The following is a 21889-nucleotide window of genomic DNA, read 5'->3' as shown; positions in this document are numbered from 1 at the left end:
TCTGCTGGATAAGTAGACATCACTATACTTATGTCTCTCAAACTGTACACTTAGCTGTATTTTCTCAATAAATGAAACTGACAGATTGATTTTGGTGTGAAGTATAGCTACTGCTTTGGAGTCTAGGTTGCCTGCATTTAAAAGCAGAAAATCTTATTAAAGGTACAAAAATATTCAGTAAGGGGTAAGAAAACAGCATAGGATTAATATGGTTATCCCTCCCACACATATTATTCTCCAATGTAAAGTCTGTGCACTTAGCGTTCATAATTCACTCCAGAACTTACAGAATCATGTCATATGGAAGGAACGTCCAGAGACATCCAGTCCAACCTCATACTAAAACAGTGTCAGTTAACAGAGGTTGTCTCATGGTCTTGTCCAAATGAGTTCTGAATATCTCCAAAGAAGGAGATTTGACTTCCAAAGGTTGAAGGAGAGGAGGATATCCTCATATCTACTCAGAATTTTCCTTCTTGTAACTTCTGTCTCTTGCTTCTCATGTTATCACTGCTTACTTCTAAAAAACTTTTGCTTTGCCTTCTTTACGTTGTATAGTTGTAGTCAGCAGCAAGACCTCCCCTAACCTTGAGTTTGTATGAAGACAATTCCCTTTGCCTTTCCTTGTATGTCATGAGCTTCAGGCCCCTGACCATCCTTACTGTCATGCTGCAGTAATGTTTACTATCTGCTTTTCAAGATTTGGTATATCTTGTAGAGTTTGGGAATCTTATCTGGCTGGATAGGTTCTCTGGCAACATCATTTTAAAACATGAAGATGAGACACAGGCATAATCTCATCTCTCCTTTCTTCTTTCTGCAGAATCCAGATAAAGGTCAGAAAATTACTGTCATTTAGCAGGATGGTATTTTGGGTTCCACGATGAAGAACGTCTGCACCAAAACCTAGAAGTACTTGGCTCAATTAAATTTTTGATGTATGCAGTTTATATTGTCAAGACAATTTCTGAAGTTTAAATTTTGTTCTCCTAACTATGGTATTTGCATAATACTAATGCCCAAAGTACACATTTAATTTAAGAATGTGGGGTTTTTTTAATCAATTTTGTTGTCATTAATGTTTTTTTCTGTGACTGGCACTGAAAACTTGAAGGTCTATCGATTCAGAACTTCAGGATTTACCCAAAGCATGCTGAACTAGTATTTGAACCATAATTGAGAAACTAATCTGTGCTTGTTGAAGTGTCCTAAGTATTTTAGGGAGAAAAAGAAAAACAAAACCAAAAAACCCCATGGTCATTGTTAGGAGTTCATAAGACTTATGTACATTTTTTGCATTTGCCAAAATGATGTCAGTAGCAGCAGCTCTCTGGCCACAGAGAGCAATGCACAACTTTCCCAGGCATTGTCCTGGGGAAGGCTGTGAGAAGATCAGAGAAAAGAACGATAAACAATTCTTATCTTCACTTGCTTCACCTGTTGTGGTGAACATGTGGAATGCATTATGGGGATCTGTGTACCAAAGGGTGATTTCTTAATTGGCCAATGTTGATGATGGTTAGACTGAAGAACCAATTGGGTTCACCTGTGTCGTGACTGTCTGTAAGGGCAATGGGTTTCTTAATAAGTATAGGATAACAAAGTGATTGATTCAGCCTTCTGAGAATCATGGAGTCAATGCCAATTATTACTCAGCTGGGGGCCTGCAGTGACAGATGTATTCAGAAGATTCTTTTGGTTTTGATGTGTGAGCAGCTTAAGTACTTATTAGAATTAAGATTTAAGATTTCTATTATCAGGTATCTTAATTAAGATTCAACCTGGATTCCATGGTAGCATGGATAGATATGATAGCCTGGGGCAATAAAGACCAGTGCCATAAGCTGTAAGCTTTGGAACCTTTCCAGTCATCTCTAAGACACTTCTCAGTTTTCAAGAAGCAAGAGCTATTGTTTTTCTGTTTCCAAACCCATTTTGCCTATCTTTGGTAAGGGGGAAAAACCCCAAAAAGCAGGACAAGGCAGCAATGTGAACCATGTACTGGTCTGGTCACATGTAAAAGAGTAGTGAATAAATTCCCAATGAGATTCAGATGGTTGCAAATCATGGCAGGAACTCTGCAGGACAATGTTTCTTGCACTCCGTTCTCTTTTTTCTTTTTTTTTTTTTATTTTTAATATATAACTCAATATTTCTCAGAAGTCTCTTGGGATATTGACAAATACTGCAAAAGTGGAGTTCTATACATATGGTATCATTCAGTATAGATATTTAATTTACTGATTGAATTCACAATCAGGAATATTTCCTGGAACAATAAATCACAAACTTGGATTACTGATCTAAGAGTTTATACACAGAACCAGAAGGTGTACAACTGTTTAGTCATCTTTACCTGTCATCTTCCTAAAAGAACTATATTGTTGCCACCTTCTGGCCACTCCACAAGATATTCTTGACTGATATGAAGAGTTTATTCCTATCTGGATCATGTTGTGACATAAAACCTTCAGACAGGTGTTAAATCAAGGATATTGGAAGCATGCCACAGGATCTTCCTCAAAATTTAGGGAGAGGAAAGATATTTTTAAAAAGTTTTAATTGCAAGGAAGCCTTTGGAGCAGATGAAAAATTCATACATAGCAGGCTGTTTAAAGGTGGAGCTTTTACTGATAAATGTATATGTATTAATGAAATTTGTGTAAATTAAGGAAATGTAAAACTGCATAAAGAGGGTTGATGTGGAAAAAATCTCTCTGTGCGTCTGGTCTGCCAAAGAATATCTATATTTATGTGCAAATGTATGTGTATGGGCTACTCCCATTCTTCTCCCACATATATATAACTTAATTTTACCATTTGGGCACTTTTCCCAGAGAAACAGGACCCACTGTAGATTAAGCATCCAGGAAATCAGGAAAAGTTAACAGCAACTGAATACTAGCATTCCTCTTCCTCACATAATTGCCAATAGAGCTGGTTAAGTAATATCTGGAGGTGAGCTCAAGATTCATAAAAATACAAATGACATTCAAATGAAGTAAGTAAAGAATCTCTTGGAAAAAAATTCCAAACATATATTATATCCTACAACAATAAAAAATCCCAATGATCTGGAGGCCTTGTAACATAATATGGAATGATGCAGAAATCCCTTTGTATAACTAACAATGTAATCACATATATGAATCTAAAATTGTCCAAGTCTTTAAAGAATTACCTCAATAGCACTTTCTTGTAATATATATATATATATATTACAATAATTCTGTGAAATGGGAGTTTGATCTGGGTCCAAGTTTATCATCATGTGAAGCAACTTTCTAAGCTCTTTCTAGAAATGGGTCATACTTTATTTTCTTTCACTATAACATCATCCCTGACAATTTGATTTAAATTTCCTTATTTCCAGCTATGTGCTGAATAGGATCACTGAAGATGGGAAACCAGGTTAAGAGCACCCACCAAGTGGTGAAGAATAAGTACTTTGTGCCATAGATACAAAACTAATTCTTCAAATTCCTATATTATTCAAATGCATGGTTTAGGATACTTACAATAACATAAAAGCAGGATTGTTGAGGGAATTACTCTGATATAGTAGAATGTGCACCACAGTGAAGCTGTCCAGAAAAATCTACTTATCCTCAGAGAAGGATGCACAAAGGTATGTACACTTTTGAAATTCCAAATCATCTCACTTGTCGTATCTCTGCTTTTTTCCTAACACATAAAAGATATGACATAATGCAGTTTCATTTTTCCTCCAGGGGACATAAGTCATATATTTTTTAACTATGTATGGCTATTCATTCCCACCTGCCTTATTTTCCCTTCCACTTGTCTCAGACTCTTGCTGTCAAGTTCCAGAGGTGTGACTCTCGTTCTATCAGAAGACTGATTCTATGTGCTATATAAATAATATGTAGCAACCTTGGTCCAAGGTCTTCCCACCATAAATTGAATAACATCTTAGCATTAGATACTTAGTACTAAATTGGACATCTGGTTGCCTGAGGTTCTGTTCAGTGGGAAGAGGCACATTCAGAGCATGATTCAGATTTCATACGCTTTAAAGAAACATCTGAAACAGCTCATTTCTCTCCATTAGCAACACAGACAGCCTACAGCAATCATGCTCTTAATTTAGTCATGTACATTAAAGCAGTTTAGTAGAATGAATCTAGGCCAAGCTGTCTGTGTGCACATAGCACTGCAGTCACAGTCATTTGTACATGGTATCCTGCATATTTCATTAATGCTCTATTCATCAGGGAACATTTGCAATTTCACCCTTAAAATTAGTATTTAATGTTAAAAAACTAAGAGAATATAACTCTCTTATGACATGGAACTTTTAAGCACACAAATTCATAGCAAATAGATATAATGTAAAAGAAGAACAAGCATTTCATTGTATGATTACACTTGAGGGTACAACAAAAGAAAATAAATATAGCTACACTGTGTTGTGCTCAAAGGACATCCAAACTTGTACAGAATTTTTAAATCTTATTAGGGAAAAACAGACCTCTTCATTGCTAACATGAGCTCTAGTTTTTTGCAACTGATCATTTAAAATCAAGAACCAAACACCAGTATTTATATATTGTGTACTTGACAGCTTCATAGTCTTCAGACAAAAATATTTCTGTTGGCTTAACACATACATAAGGCGTGCAGAGATGGTGCAAAGTCAAAGTAGCACAAAATGTGGGTTATATGCCTCTCTCTTTATCACAATATGTCATAACAGAAGCTGGGCATTAGTAATACTTGTTTTGAGTTGATAATCATTGATCCATATGCCAATGAGACATACAAATCAATCATCAATGAGTTTATAAGGCTGTATAAATGCATGCAAAGAGAATGCCTGCTGCTGCTTGTCTGGTGTCTCTCTGAATATGGCAATGGATTAATCAGTTAGTTCTTATTGCAATTATCCTAAGTGTCATGCTAGGGTAAAGTGAAAAATCTCACAAATCAAGCCAAGCAGCATTTCTGATTGTTAGTAAAGTGTAGGATTTTCACAAAAAATATCTTGATATCCTGTATGTTAACATTTAGCTAAATATTCCACAGGGGCTGACCTGGTTTTGTATGTGGTCTTGCTTAGGTCTTCATTCAATCATATACAATATGGAAGATTTACTTCTGGGTGCTGCTTTGTATTGAGTGTGTAAAGAGTATTCATACCTTCAGAGTATCCATACATTCAGGTAATGCAAACACACATGTGATAACATACCACAGTCATTCTAATCTCCTAGAATTGTCCCAGGAGATAGTTAATTACAGAGTCCCTTGGTCAGTCTGGCTTGATTTATTAGTCCCTTAAGTTTATAGTAAACTAGACACTGTGGGTGTTTTCAATTTTGATCACAATGAGGGAAAATGAAAGATCCAAGTTCTAAAAGATACTCTGTAAAGATATTTGACAACTGTATTAATTTGTCTCCCTAGAGAGTAATGCTCCTTTCTCATATCTCCCTCCTCTGCAAACACAAACACCTCACAACTCACTTTCATTGCCAAGTCCCTGCAATCCAGATTCCAGCTATCTTGAGTGTAACACTATTGTTCCATTCTCTTTCATTGTGCCTCAAATCCTTACACCCTGAGATCCTTACATTCCATCTGTAGCTGCTGATAGACACTGTGACCTCATTGTCCCCTCCATAGGCAGTGATCCCTAAACCTTCTACAGTCCAGGTGCATTTACACTGCTGTTCCAACATCTCAAATCATCAGCAACATCCTCAAAGAGGGTACTGCTCTCTGGTCAGCAAATCTGATCTTCAAGTGAATCCACAGGAATTTATTCCATATAAATTCAATTGGATTATTATTATATACAGAGAGGGGTAGTCAGATGGAGGAAAACTTAGCTGACAGCCACAGTATGTGGACTGTGAACTGCAGGCAAACTTTGGCCCTATTCACCTCCTGTCCACCCATTCCTTTTCGGTAGTTCATAATAAATGCTGCATTTTTCATGAGGTTGCCCTGGAGGGGAAGGGGGAGAAAAAGGCTGGTTGGAGTTCTTATTCTGCTTCCCACACTTTCTCCCACTCAGAGATGGATTTCTGACCCTCTCCTACTTCCTCATCCTATTTTTAAAACTGCTACAGACCCACATTTGAACTACTAAAATGCCTTTGCAGTCATAGAAAAGATATTTCACATACCTTTATGCCTGTTTTCTTTCTGCATGCTTCATGCTCTTAGCACTTTAGACAGATGATATTCTTTAGAAAGACGGCTTATGCTGTTTTTAGAACAAGCGGGCTCGGGTCCCATACTGCAAGTTAAGTGAAATGCAAATAATCATTGATCATACTATTGGATGATCTAATCACAGATGAACAAGAAAAGGGTTTGTAGCTGTTGTCTCACTTTATTCTTAGGCCTAATATAAACACCAAAAAAGTTGCTTTGCTGTAACCTGGATAATCAAGGTAAGAGACCTTTCAGAAGCTTTCCAGTTAATCCACTTTCCTTTTTTTCTATGGATGCCACACAGCCTTTTGTTCACTACTAGAAAACTGTGAAGGTCATCTTCTTCATGGATGATGAGAAAAGGAAGTGTCTCTTTGGTACTTATAAATACACTTGCAGAGGTGAGCAGACAGTAGCAGCACTTGTAGGTTGGAAGTTTCTAGGGAGGCATATGAAGGGGACAAAGTCAGTTAGTGCTATCAGCAGCAGGCCCAAAAAGCAGCAGGAGGTTTCCTGTGCACCAGAGCTTACACTGATAACAGCTAGCTAATGAAGCAGCTGATAATTTAATAGTTATTTTTTGTCGTCCCATGAATTTTCTACTTTCTAATTCTATTCAGGTGCCAAGCTGATATGACAGAGGGTTTCCAGTGGCTGAACTGATGTAGAGTGAAAAAGAATATCAAAAGAAAACAAAATTAGAAAAACAAAATTGAGAAAAAATTCAGATTTTGCTCACACTTCCTGATTTAATATATACACAGAGTTTCTTAGAGGAATATTAAAGGCAGTGCAGGATCTGTATATGAATGTATCACATTGGTTTTCCAGGTGAAAACAGCAAAGAGGTGATTTCTATTGCAAATTTACTTAGAAAACTTCAGTGAAAATTAAGAAAAAAGGCATTATGATTCCTTGATTCTGCCTTACCGTGTAGTTCATGCAAATTTTTGACCAGCGAACATGAGAACTCTGGCAAGAGGAATATAATATCTGACTGCCATAAGTGTTTCCTTACCAAGGCAGAAGTTTTGCAATCAGATAGATTCAAAGTTTCATATAAGGAAAATCGATCTAATTTGGCTTCAGGGAAGTTGGTACATAGAATTTTTGTTATCTAATAATCTATTTACCTGACTTTTCACTTCTAATGTTAAAAGGAAAGCAGAAACTTCATTAGAAATACTATTTAAGTTGGTTACATTTCCTGACTATTTATTAACTCCTGAGGGTGAAAAGAGCTACTCTGGTACCTCTGGTCTAGATCTCTGTATGTAAATGCCAATGCACCACATGTATTAACCAAAGTCCCATCTGCAGAACTCCATCCCAGACCAGATGTAACCTCTAAATGTAGCTCTGGTGCTACAGTGATTCAAAAGAAATGTCTAGGTGGTTCAGGTACCCGATAATTCTTAGAATCATAATCCTCATTGCAATATTTGAAGCTGTGCTAAACTACATCTGTTGAGAATTTAGACTCTATTTGGATGAATAAAGTATGTAGAGTTATGAAACAGGCAAATCCTAGAAAAATATGAGCAATTTGAAATTAGTTTTTTTGTATTTTGTCTTTTTTTTCAACACAGTCTTCTTGTCTTACTTATTAATTTGCTTCTTTTTACAGTGTTTTTATCATTAGCTTCCTCATTTTTGTTATTAGCTTTCCTCCTTTCCTAGCACTGTGTGATTTGCACCAGGATCAAGATTTGGCTAAGTTAATTGCTTTAACAATATGAGGCAAAGTGTGATGGTTTCCCTAGCAATAGAAAAAGCTTTAAACCTCAGAGTGAAAACGTTCACTTACACAAAATATGTTTTCCTTCCGTTTAGTGGCTGGCACAAACTGTCGCCTCTTGCAGGGAATCGCATATTTGCTCTGCAGTGAATTATGCAGATAAAATGAAAAAGGATTTTTGAAATTCTTCATGCAGCTCATATAGGCAAGTTCAGTACTGTTCACGTTATTTGGAGCTAACTCAGAATATTGTCATTGCCCAGGAGCAGTTCTCTCTCAGCCATCAGTAGGTTACCTTGCACCGTGTGAACAGGCCTGGCTGGGCCACAGTTCATGAGCCTCCATCCAATGCCAGCTGCATTAGAGGAAATCGACAGAGGGTGAATGTGTAATGCTGAGTAGCCATGGTGATGGGTGATGTCTGGGCCCTTTCCTGGCCAACAAAAACAGCTTGCAGATTTCCTTCTCTCCTCGGGGCACCTCTCATCAGGAGGTCTGGAGGGCAATGGCTGCCATTGTCTCTGAGGTAGCTCCGGAGTGAGCAGAGGCACCTGCAACTCTCGGTGTGCCCTGCCATACTGACAGCTGTCCTGCCGGGCAGACACAGACAGACAGACAGACAGGGTCCCGGACCCCGCGGGACTGTCCCCAGGTGGTGCTGCTGGGCACGGACAGCTGCTCTGTAGGCGGCCGCGCAGGACAGCGCGGGCTGGAGCCCTGGGGCTCGCACGGCCGCTGGCACCTGCCAGGGGCCCTCAGCGTGGCTCCCGTAGGAGGCGCTGCGGCCACGGCCCTGAGCCACACAGGGCCATGGAGGGTGTGCGAGCCCGGAGAGCGGAGCTGACATTGAGAAGGGCTCTGAGGAAAATCTGCAGGAAAATATGAGCCACACAAAGCAAGGGAAGATGGACACTGGGAGCCCCAGTTGTATGAGTGGTGGAGGGTGGCTGCTGCAGTGGGGAAAGCTGGGAGCTGATTGATGAATTCTAGCAGTAGAAAGAATGTTCCTAATCCACCTTCAAACCCACTGCTGTGAAATAGGCTTAGTGTCAGCACTGTGGTACACAAACAAGACCTGTCAGGGCCAGCTGATGATCCTAATATCTATGCAAGGTAGAAAAGTTGAATGGTAGGTTTAGGAGTCTCATTTCTGCAGAGAACTGTGGCAAGATTTTGCTGTCCTGACCTGGTGTCTTGTGAGGTCTGTTGTTCGCAGGGGTCCAGGAAGTTCCATGTTGCAGTGACTGCCCAGGTTTGCCAGGTTGTCAGACCCTTACCCCTTGCTTCTCCTCTGTGTGCAAACCAGCACTCCTGCCAAGGGTAACCTGTGTGGTGTTGCAGGCTTCCATGACAATAGGATCCTTTTCAAGGAGTTAGGACAGGATGTGAAGCATATGGCCAAGGCAAGAATCAGTGTCTTTGCTAACACTCTTTGCAAAGGCCTCTTACCCTCATGAGGAAGGCTTTAATTTAGGAGTAAGACAGATCCTTCCTTCCTTCCTTCCTTCCTTCCTTCCTTCCTTCCTTCCTTCCTTCCTTCCTTCCTTCCTTCCTTCCTTCCTTCCTTCCTTCCTTCCTTCCTTCCTTCCTTCCTTCCTTCCTTCCTTCCTTCCTTCCTTCCTTCCTTCCTTCCTTCCTTCCTTCCTTCCTTCCTTCCTTCCTTCCTTCCTTCCTTCCTTCCTTCCTTCCTTCCTTCCTTCCTTCCTTCCTTCCTTCCTTCCTTCCTTCCTTCCTTCCTTCCTTCCTTCCTTCCTTCCTTCCTTCCTTCCTTCCTTCCTTCCTTCCTTCCTTCCTTCCTTCCTTCCTTCCTTCCTTCCTTCCTTCCTTCCTTCCTTCCTTCCTTCCTTCCTTCCTTCCTTCCTTCCTTCCTTCCTTCCTTCCTTCCCCTCTTTGTATTCTTCCTTTTTGTTTTTGAATTAAATAATTGGTTACTTATCTCCTGCGTATTATAGAGCATTTTCAATCCTTAACAAAGCTGGAGCTATCTGCCAGATAAGATTTACACATTTACAAGGATTCAAGCCATGAATCTCTCTTAGGTACATTTAGGTTAGCAGCTAGTAGGAGCCTCTAATTGGCATTTAATCTTGGTAACCTCTGCATTAAGTATCTGTCTTTCTCTGTGTTTTTCTTGGAGAGATAAAGTGTTTTAGTGTGCCTTGTGATAATGTCTCTTTTATGTTCAAAGAAGGTGAATCTTCAACCTGTTTTACTGAAGGTTTCTAGGCTCTATATAGAATCACAGCATGTCCCAGAACTTTCAGTACAACTTTTCAAGCCACAGATACTTTGAGGTTTATATTTTATATCTATGTGTGAATAGAATCATAGAATGATTCTGTTCTTCAGTTGGAAGGGATCTTCAAGATCATCCAGTTCCAATACCTTTGTCAATGTCAGGAACACCTTCCACTAGACCAGGTTGCTCAAATCCTTATATAATCTGGCCTTGAACACTTCCAGAGATGGGGCATCTACAGCTTCTCTGGGCAACCTGTTCCAGTGTCTAACCACTCTCACAGTAAAGAATTTCCTCCTAACATCTAATCTAAATGTACTGTCTTTCAGTTTGAAGTCTTGTCCTGCCCTTGGAAAAAGTCCCTCTCCGTCTCTCTTGTACACACTCTTTAAGTACTAGAAGGCTGCCTGAAGGTCTTTCTGGAGTCTGCCCTTCTCTGAGCTGAACAACAGCAGCTGAACCTGAGCCAGAGTGTGCCCAGGTGGCCAAGAAAGCCAATGGCATTCTGGCTTGTACCAGCAATAGTGTGGCCACCAGGATCAGGGCAGTGACTGTCCCGCTGTACTTGGCACTGGTGAGATCACACACCAAACACTTCTAGGCCCTTCAGTTCAGGAAGAACATTCAGGTGGAGCTGGAGTGAGTCCAGAGGAGGGCAATGAAGCTGGTGAAGGGGCTGGAGCACACTTATGAGGCCTGAGGAGAAAATGATGCTTGGTGGGACCTTATCACTCTCTACATTTACCTGAAAGGAGGTTGTAGACAGGTGGAGTTCAGTCTCTTCTTCCAGACAACAGTGATAGAGTAAGGGAAAACAGTATCAGATTACCCAAGGGAAAGTTCAGTTTGGATATTAGAAAAAAATTTCTTTACTACAATAGTTTCTAAGGCAATGGAACGCGTTGTCCAGGGAGGTGGTTGAGTCCTGATCCCTGGAGGCATTTAAAAGGGTCATAGATGTGGTGCTTAGGGACATGGTTTATTGGTGGATTTGGCAGTCCAAAGGTTGGACCTGATGATCTTACAAATCTTTTGCAAATGTACTGATTCCATGATTCTGTGAAGTATTTTTGCTTTCTGCTACAAGTTAGGCTGAGCTAACAGCTGATTCAGAAACCTTCGGAGAGTGTTTACATCAAGGAACTTTGGCTGCTTATTTGAACAGATAAGCATCTAAAGCTTCTAGGATATGTATATAGTTAAGCACATAGTTTTCTTTTCTTTATGTTAAATAATTAAATTAATAATATTACCAAAGTAATAAAATATTTTCTCTCTGTCCCCAGAGATTCTGTAAGTTTATCTCATTTTGTTAGGGGAATGTCTGAGATGCACCTTTTGATTTGCACATTTTATTAAACTTATTGCATTGAGTTTCAGGAAGTTATTGGGGTCATTGATCCGATGAGTGCATACATCTGTGTCTTTATTTTTTCAAGTCATATAATGTAAGTAATTTTCTCAATGTCAAGATTATCATCTCTGGCATAAATATGACATGTAAGTTATTCTAACCTAAGTGGGATCTCTACAAGATCAGTAATCAGAAGCTGGATTCACCAGAAAAGCTCTCCAGTTGTTTTATGTTAAACTTTCATAATATTGTAAAGCAGAGATCAGTATTTTTGAGGGTCATTAAAACTATTTCCTTCAGTAAACTATATTATCTATGAAAAGAATACCAGAATTCTGTAAGTTCTCTTAGATTTCTGAAAGTACAAAGGGAGAGATAGGGCAGATGATGCAGGGTTTGGATCCTCTGGCTAAAATACAGCTAGTTGCACTCTATGGTATACTTCCATTTTTCTTTTTCTTTGTTGACCCTGGACATCTATGAAACATGATATTAGAGTTAAAAAACCCCAAATATTCATAACTTTTTGAAGTGTTTGAATTAGAGAGAAGGTCTAAGAATAACTTATAATACATACTGTCAGAAAATGAGTCTGAAAGTCAAGGAATGTTATAGTCACGGACTCTACTCAGAAGAAATAAAAGATGTACTGTGGATTATGCTATCTATCTCAAATGCTAAATAGGATTCACATTTTTCAATAACAGAGGCTTATGCTTTGAATAAAAAATCAAATCTTACATATGTCTCTATCATAAGAATTACTCTAAATAATTCAGTTAGACCCTAAAGTAAAAATCGGGAGCATAAACACTTACAAGTAGTACCATGAAGATTCAGGAGTCCTGAATCCATTAAATCTTTTTTCCACTCTGTGAAAAGTGCCATTGTTGTCCTGTTCTGATGATATGGTGCATATAGCCCAGCCCATTGCATTAATTCATATCTAGTTATATGTTCCTGCCTAATCAATCTATAAATAGCCATCTGTAATCATATCATGTCATGTCACAGGCTGCCTCTCAAATGCAGTATCACTCACTCTCAGTACTGCTGGTGGTTTGTTCCAAACATGGCTTAAAGTCTTTCATTCTTCTTGTGCTAATATCTTCTAGACTTTCTCTTATTCACTCCAACATATTAGACTGCCAAATATCCAGGTAGAGGAGTAGGAATCCTTAGCACACACATGCTGAACTGGCCATGGCAGGCTGAGGTTTGTCTAGCTCTGCCTTCTACATGGTTTCCCATAAAGCCATAGATGTATCTAATTTTGAAAAAGTATAGAGAATTTATAGCTGAGCAACTAACCGAAGGTAAATAATTTCACAAAGTTTGCATGTTTTTGGGTTGCTACAAATACCATCTAGCTTTTTTATCCTAAAATTATTCCAAGGCGAATTTTGGATATAAATCTCTTGAACAGTTTCAACATGCCCGATTTTCTTGAATTTCATGAGATCTGAAATTCTAGACGGTGTTTGATGTTCTTCTCAGCCACAATTATGGTTAAGTAAATATTGGGAATAACTAGATATCTCTGTAGTTTTCTGCTTAAGATTCTTGGATTTAGAAGTAAGCCTTCCTGACAACAATCTGGACACAATGAACCCTAAAAGGAGTCAGCACATTAATTTCATTTTTTAATGAAAATTCATTAAAAATTTAAAGAAGCATTCACAGATAGAATCCTTCTGTAAATATGCAAAACTTCTATAATTATAAGAACTTCATAAATTTGTGATTTAGGAGCAGCAGAATGGATACTAAAGAGGTAGCAACCTGAGAAGGGGTATGATAGGAAAAGGCTGCTAGAACATAAAATATAGATGGTCGAGCTAATGCTGTGTGTTGTCATTTTGTGGGAGTCCAGGTGCATAGCACATGTAAGAGTGGAGAAAGCTGCATTTCCTTCAGAGAGAGAAACTGAATCTTTGTTCATTCCTTGGGTAAAAAAGTTGCTGTGATTTACCATGACTTTATTAATTGTGTAAATAATTTTGATAATACACATACGTTTTTAACTAGTAAATATTTATTGCAAGAAGTTACTGGAACATTGTATCTACCCATGTCTGTGGATACACATGTCTTTGAAGGGTTCATTCTTTCTGCAAAGGGAATGATTCAGTGACCCTGGAACAGAAATGTATATGTGATGAGGTGTGCTACTAAAACATTAGTTATGCTATCAGGAAACCACAGCTTGAAGGCTGTTGAGGAAAAACAGAGGATTGTAACAGAGACTCCTGTAAGTTCAAGTATAGGATAATTGCAGAGGCCTGGAAAGTGCAAGGAAGGAACAATACTAGAGGTGCCAGGTCTATTAAGTGAGATCACAAGTGGTCATTTCATGGTCATTAATGAAATTCCATGTTGAGAGCCAAATGGAACTTTTTTCAGGGATAAAATAGAACAAAGAACAAGTATTACACATATGTGAATCTTACATTACAAAATAAATTTGAATACACCTAAGTGCTAACCACTGAGAAAAGAGCAGACAAGCACAGTGTTGAGGAATATACCAAAGTTCCCTAGGCAGACCCAGAGTGAGAAGGAATCATCAGCTTCAATGTTTCTCCCACAGAAGAACTTGATGTACTACCTTAACCCCCTGCTGATTCTTCTCAAAGCCTGGTACCCCCATTTTAGGACCTAAAGAGCAGAAAGAGGATGGAGATAATGCCAGAAAGAGATGTAAATACTAGAAAGTTTATGTGTACCTGTTTCAATGCCATCATTTTGAGGAGTAGACTGTAATAGTTGTAAAATTGCATAAGAGTTTAATTTGGAAAAAGGACGTCTAAAGGTAATCTAGTTGGATTGCCTTAGACCATTACCAAGCAGGTGACATTATTCAGGATATCTAGTTTTAAGTATCTCTAGGGGCAAGGAATTCGCTCCCACTTTGGTCAACCTGTCCTACCAACAAGATGAAACATTTTCTCCTAATTTAGAATTGTCACGTTGGAAATTGCACGGATTGCCCAGCCTGTTATCACTGTACACATTGTCTGCATCAGATTGTGGTGGGTGTCTGTCATCCGGTACCATTAGGGGGAAAGCTGAGAAGAAACTTCACCTCATCTGAGTCAATGGTTAAGATGGAATCATGCCTCAGAAATCTGAATGCATTGATTTCAATTTCTGGAAACACCATTTTATTCATGCTTCAGGGCAAAGCATCTTCTCATCAGCGCATGCCCAGGAGTCTAAAAACAACAAATTAGCCCATTGGTGATAAGTAGCTTACCTTTCATCCATAGCTATAATATTTTGTCACCACCACCTGACTGAATTTTCCATTTTACATTAATAATGAGTAGAGCTGAAAAAGTTCAGATTTCATGCACCACTTCCAATCTGATTCAGCAAATTTTTTGAATCAACAATATTTTAATTGCAGATGTCCTTGAGAAAAGTTTTTGGGGTTTGTTTTTTGTGATTTTCTTGTTTTCAATTTTATCTAGAAGGAGCATAAAACATCCTATTCTAGTTCTTGGATGAATATCTAGACTGCATTACACTGTTTATGCCTAAAACAAATCCCAAGAGTTTTGAGAGTTTTCAGAAAACTGGGGAATTTTATTAAATTTAAAATTATTTATTAGGTGTATTTCACAACAACAATCGATAGAATTTATATTTTTAGGGAAAGCATGGAATAATTTCAAATCACCTCTGTAAGGACAGCAATGTTCGTGTTACTTGCAGCACAGAGTGCCTTCAGGTGACAAGACTTGACTACTAGAAGACTATGAAGCCCCAAGATAATATTTTTCTTCTGAAACTTCTTACAATTTCTGACCAAAGAGGCTGAAAAAGTTGTTTTATGTACAGTGATCATTGGATGTGGATCAGTGAATTACATAAAGGGGTGCTTTTCAAAATAAACTGTAGGCACACATACACACTTTAAAAAAGTGTCTTAGATGAGCACATAATAACATTTTCATGGACACACAACTATTTTCCATTGGTATGTCTGAAAGCATTCTAATATTAATTAGAAAATTAATTATCAAATTAATTTAATTCCAAAGTTCCATTTAGCAAACTAAAAGGAGAAATAGAACAAAATTCCTGCCTAGTGATCCCACTATTGGCCTTACATGGCATGGAAGTGAGATTGTTTTTCCAGTCCAGAGGTAGGAAAAGATATTTGAGCTCCTCACCTGTGGTCATGTGGTATTTACATGGACATAAGCAACTTATATTTCAGAAGTAACACTGAAATGGGGAAAATCCTTAGGTTTTCACTTTTTCCAAGGACCTACCTCTTTCAGGTCTTTTATCTCTGGAAGGTTTGGTTTCTTGCTTTCCTGGTTCCTATTTTGAGTGACCCCCAGAAACAATGTAAGGAAGACTATAGAAAACCTCAGCTTCTTTTTCAATGCTAAAGGAATGCAGACAGGTTGGAACCTACATTTTAAAAGCCAATTGTAATTCAATCATCTGAAAAGAGCTGCTTTCCCAAATATATCACTCCCCAAAAAAATATTTCTTAAAAATGAGCTGAGACATGAGTGAGTAAAATAATAAGTAAAGAATATTTCTCAATAACAAAAAAAGCTGGGTACTGCAAATGGATCTGTGACACAAAAAAGAGGTTTTTATTTCTCTTGCTCTAATAGTTTCAGTGTAACATGGCTGTAAACCAGCAGGCAGCCATAAACACCAATGGAGAGTGTTTAAATCAATATGAAAAAAACAGGGTTTCCAGCTGCAGCCTTTGCAATCTTAAAAGCAGCATTAAGAGGCAGAAGGAGCACATTGCATTCACCATACAATTTTCTGAGTGTCACAGAGGTTAAGAGGCTCCTTGACCATATCAGCAGGTAAATCCTCTATGTTCCAAACCCAGCAGGAACATCAGTAATTTACAGCAAGGGATCTGGGCACTATCTTCTGGTCTTCATCCATGAAGAGCATTTTTGTTGTCTAGGTGCTGTGCATGGTAGAATTTCCTGTTTTTTCTTAACATGGGAAAATTGAATTTGTTGCATAGGAGAACTTTTGATGTGCATACTTGAAATAAATCTCAGGCATCTCCGTTTTATTGCTCAGATTATTTTTCCAACAGTAAGTTTCTTAAGTTGTGTCTTTCCCTGTCTTCCCACTTCCCAAATCAATGGCAGTACAATTGTTTAACTCTGGCCTGCTGACAATATAGACATTTTTTAGTTAAAAAAATGAGTATATGATGTCATAACCACTTAATAGATAGGTGGCTGATAACTGCAGATAACTGACTGAGTTGCAGAAGCTGCATTCTTCCTCTTCCCAACATAATTTTTGTGAAATTTCAGTAAAGTATAAAATAATTTAATTTTTTATGGAAGAAACAAGGGACTTCTGCTCATGAAAAAGTGCTAAGGACCTATTCTCCTGGGTTTTATGGTATTGAAAAATACATCTGCAAAAAGGATGTTGAGGAAATTCCATATACATGTGCTAATTGTGATAAACAGACTCCAACAACACTTAGTTTCAGAAATAAAACTGCTCTGAATGATCAGCCTCTCAAACTTCCATGATAACACATTGACATCTGTAGAACAGATGGACTATTTTTTTTACTGTTTGTATGTCAAATTAGGAGATGGGTGCTGTTTGTGATATTTAACTGATTTTTGATGATTTTATTGTTCTTCCTAAGAAAGGGTTAATGATGATACTGATGGTCTTCCTTCCAAGAAAGAATTCCAAGATTGCAGCTGCATTGCCTGGGTTACTGGAGTTTTAAGTGTTCTGCAGGATTTCAACTTTTAAGAAGATCTATTTAAAACCTGTTAACTAATGAAAACTTCTTGACAGTCAGGAGATATTTTCACAGAGGCAGAAATTACTGTACTTTTAGGGATCTAACTTGAGTATGCTACGGAGGAACAAACTTAGAAAAAAAAAGTCATTTAAAGCAGAAAAAGGTAGACAAAGGTGGATTCTTGTATAGTCAGTGTTCATTCCTGGTTATTAAGTATAATGAGGGTTTTGTGTGTTTGTTTTTGGTCACAGGTTTGAGCAGGTTAGAAATACCTTCATAATGAAATTATCTGAAAAATATGAAGTTCATACATGTAAGGATAAAGGACCTGGAATTGGTTTTATTAATACTGCTAAACCTTCACACATAAAAATTAAGAAATGCTTTTGATAAATATTTATATGGAAATAAGCTGATTTTGGTCTTCCAAGTTTCCATCATTGTTGCTCAACACTTGTTTCCCTGGTAAAAACTTATTTGCATTCTCTTTTTCCAAAAGCTGTCAATTTCTGTATCTTTGTCTGACACCTATAAACAAGTCTGTCAAGGTGGATGGAGGAGAGGAGTAGCTGGGGCAGAATTACACAGCTGGTATTGACACAGACTCATATGAACAGTTATTTGCAGGGTCCATAGTTAAAGGCATACATGGATTCTAATGGCAAATGTTGCTTCCAGGGAAAAAAGGGAAACAGTTTTGAAAGATCTATAAATCATTGAAAACTACAGAAATTCATTTAAATGACAAAGGTCCTAAACTGTCACAGTACATGTAAAGAAAAACATCAAATTCAAATCTGAACGATCAGGTCAGCCTGCTAATTTAAAGCTTTTACTGTGTCCAGGTTCTTAATACCTGAAAGCAAATTGTTCTGTAATGTAGGACTGATGATGATGTTATGCCATAGATATGTTAATACTATGCAACTGCAAAGACAGAGTGTTTCAAGAGCACACAAAAAGTATGCTCTGTCATGGACTGGAAATACTAGTTAAGTATAAAGCAACCAACATGCTATGTTATTAAGAGTTAAGCTTTTTAGTTTGCAAAGTGTCACACTTTGAAAGGTAATTTAATGCTGCTGAAGTTAGAAGCTGTTTTTAGGTTTAAAGTTGCCAACTATACTGCACACCTGCACCACATAATTTTACAAGGCATTCTGGTCCTTTTTTCTCATTATATCAGACAGTGTGTGTGTATGTGGTAAGGTTTTTTATTCTTATAGCAGAAAGATAAAGTATTCACAGCAGGTTATCTGCCTTAAAAAGACAGCAAATGTTACTTCATGATATTGAAAGCACACACAAAATCATCTTGGTAATTTTTTTCTAATAAAAGATGTTGTGTGACAAGGTTTGTCTTACATACATCTTAATAGCCATGAACATATCTGCTATTTTTACATATTTTCAAAATAATTTGTCCCCTCTGCTATATTTTCATTTCAAGTAAATGAAGGTTTTTAAACTACTGAAAGGGGTAATGAAATTTTTGTCATCTGGCAAGTTATATGAAACTGTGTTCTTTACTCTGAATTTTAGTTATAAGAATGAAAAGAAGAGGAAAATTCCTTACCAGTAATTTCATGTCTTCTACTCCAAACAGAATTATGGTAACTTTAATGCTGTGACAGAAAAATCTGAAGGAAACAAAACACATAAATCCCTACTGAGATAAACTTATGCATGTAAATTTACTTTATTTTATCATGTTGTATACAGAAAGGTTATCTGTTATTAGCTGACATAAGTGCATCTGCAAGGAGCACTTGAAAATGTTAATTTATTTGAGAGAAAATTAAAACAGCTTCTTTTCTGATTCTCTGAACTCACAATAAATTAAGAGAATTTCCTAAGCAATTTATTTGGTGAGATGATCTTTAAAAATGCATTTTCAACATTTTCTTCCACAGGATTTCTAATCTGTTATAGGTAAAACTCAGGGTTGGCAAAAGACTGTTTCCATGGGCACTGAAAACTGCAAAACATTTTTTTATCTTGTATGTCCCTTTACCAAATAATGGTCAGATGGAATCCTTAGGAAATATGTCTCTTTTCTAGAGCTGAAAGTCTCTCTTTCCTAAGGAAGGAATAATGAGAGTGAGTGCCTTGTTGAAATACTTTTTATGCCATTGAATTCCAAGTGCTGTATAAGAATGCAGTCTTTTGTAGTTTAATTTCACATTCTCTCCAGAATAAAGAATTCATCACAGGTGAAAATTGAAAAGAGTGGCTGAAAGGAATGAAGTTAGTACAGAAACCTTTAAATGCAAAAAGGTTCAGATTTTGTTCACTGTGATTTTCAGGGTAATTGCAAATCATTTTTTAACCTATTTAAACCAATTTCCCCATCCTCAGTTACTCCTATTACTCTTACTGCATGTTTTTTCCTCTTGCTATTGTACTGACAGTAGCACATTTTACTTAATGACTCCTACATTTTGTTTTTCTTCAGTTCAGAGGACACTTTGGTGTTTTACTGGAAAAGAAGAACTATCAAAATTTATAGATTATGTTAATTTTTAAATTATTAATAATAATGTAGATCTGCAATAAAAATGCAATAGCTAAGGAATGGAAATGTTGAATTTCCTATTTCTAGTCTTGTAAACATATGAAATTTAAGACACATGACCATTATAAGAGGGTTGAATTTTAAATTTGTTCTCTCTTCTTTGAAGAAATTGACCAAACCCCCAGTGACAGGAGTATTCAAAACTCTACCTCATATTTTAAATTGCCAGCATTATCCAGAAAGTTTCTATTTCTAATACATTTTAAAAGTGGAAAAATTCTAATCATAGCCCTCATAAGAACAATTCTTTCCTTTTTTAATAGATTAGATTAATTTCACTGTTGTAACTCGGAACATGAGGAAAAAACCTTCGAACTTAAGGCTGGTAGGCTTTCAGTACAGCTGCCTTGGGGATGGAGGGAATGGAGCAGCTTGCTCTTGTCTCAGAGGGCCCTTCTGTGGTGGGGTTGCTGGGGGCTGAAGAACAAAAAGTGTGGATGTCTCCCACAAGGAGCACCACCTGAGACTCCCTGACTCCCTTCCATACACTCATTTGGTGACTCGAGAGCCAAGGAGGGATCAGTAGAACCCAATCACCCTTGAAGAATCCCACCCTGGGTGCCAAATAGGATTTGTGGTTTAACTCCAGCTGGCAGCTAAATACCACTCACCCTGATGCCCTGCCCTGCTGCCCCCACTGGGGAGGGGAATTGGATACAGATAAACCACATGGATGCAGATAAGAACAGTTTAATACCTGAAATAAATTCTTGAACTTCTTGTTCTTGCTGGCAGAGCATGGGTGACTGATAAGTCCTTGTCTTAGGGTAAGCATTGCACAGCAACAACTAAACCAGCAGTGTGTTATCAACATTATTCTCATACTGGACCCAAGACACAGCTCTGTTCCAGCTACTAGGAAGGAAATGATAGCTGGAGGCTGTCTTAGGCACAGCAATTATAAAATTTTGACTCTTGGGGAAGTAAGGAGGCATGCCAGCAGAGATGCCACTTTGAACTTACAGAATAGAGTTTCAGTAATTATTTTCAGTACTTATTTTCATTATTTCAGCCCCTGTTCCTAATTTTAGTCCCTGTTAAAAATCCTCTGAATTTGACTTCACAAATTAATTGAAAAATATAATAATTTTTAAATTTATAAAATATTATGCTTAGAAATCTGAATTAATTTTTAATTCTTTTTACAATGTCCAATCTAGGCATTGTCTAAGTAATCAATTATTTATGAATGACTTCACTGCCTTTGTGGTCCTGTTTTTCTCAAGTGTCTCTTCAACTGAGTAGTGTACCAGCATCCAAAGTATATAATAAATCAGTGAGTAGTATTCACCTCATCATACTCCAGGTCACACAATCTATCATTTCTGAGAATTCCCATTAACTCTTGTGGATTAGTAACCTGAAAATGTGCTTTGTCATTGAAATAAGGGAAGAAAATGCAAGGAGAAAGAAGTCTTTTATAGGTTGCAGTTCTCAGAGCAGGATAACCTTGTCCTGAGAGAGACTAGTAACATTTCCCTCTGGAACTCTTGAATTTCTCTTCACATGCTGATTGTATTTTACAAAGTGTTTGCATTTATTATGTTAAGCATGCATTGAAGCATTATTTATTTTTTTAATCTTACCTGATGACAGAGGGAAAGAAGCAGAGGGGAATAACTTGTGTTGGAAATTTCTTGGCAGCAGCTGACAGCAGTCACGATCTGGAAATTGATCCTGAACCATGTGAACCACTGTTAAAACACTGTGACCTGTTTTGGTCATTCAGGTAGAATTTCTGTTCCTGAAAGACAAGTAAAAATACCTGGAAAAATAGGGGGAAAAGGGATCATTCTTCAAGAGAGGAGCAGCAGTTTAGGAGAAAGGCATTACCTGACTATTTCCTGTACTCTATTTCCTGTACTCGTCACTAATTCAGGCTAAATGCTTTGGTTTGCCCCTTTTGTGACATGAAAAGTCATTTATTACTCTAAATGCAGTTTCAGGCTTTGTGTCAGCTTGTAATAGTGCAGTTTATCACCACAGCAAGAGGGAAAAGCACAGAAAAATTAGGTTAATCAATAGCACTGCAG

The 21889-nt window shown here is 37.6% G+C and overlaps 1 long non-coding RNA gene across 1 annotated transcript; it reads right to left on the bottom strand.

The window, feature by feature from the left end:
- Positions 1-6165: 6165 nt before the first annotated feature.
- On the bottom strand, positions 6166-21615 carry LOC143694247 (uncharacterized). Its single transcript, XR_013182591.1, has 3 exons — positions 21443-21615; positions 18858-18921; positions 6166-6265 (listed from the first exon to the last, which is right to left on the bottom strand). It is a non-coding gene; the product is annotated as an uncharacterized LOC143694247 (long non-coding RNA).
- Between the last annotated feature and the right edge of the window lie 274 nt (positions 21616-21889).

Source organism: Agelaius phoeniceus, chromosome 6 (assembly GCF_051311805.1).
Source record: "Agelaius phoeniceus isolate bAgePho1 chromosome 6, bAgePho1.hap1, whole genome shotgun sequence".
NCBI lineage: Eukaryota > Metazoa > Chordata > Aves > Passeriformes > Icteridae > Agelaius > Agelaius phoeniceus.
This window is presented reverse-complemented; position numbering and strand designations above follow the sequence as displayed.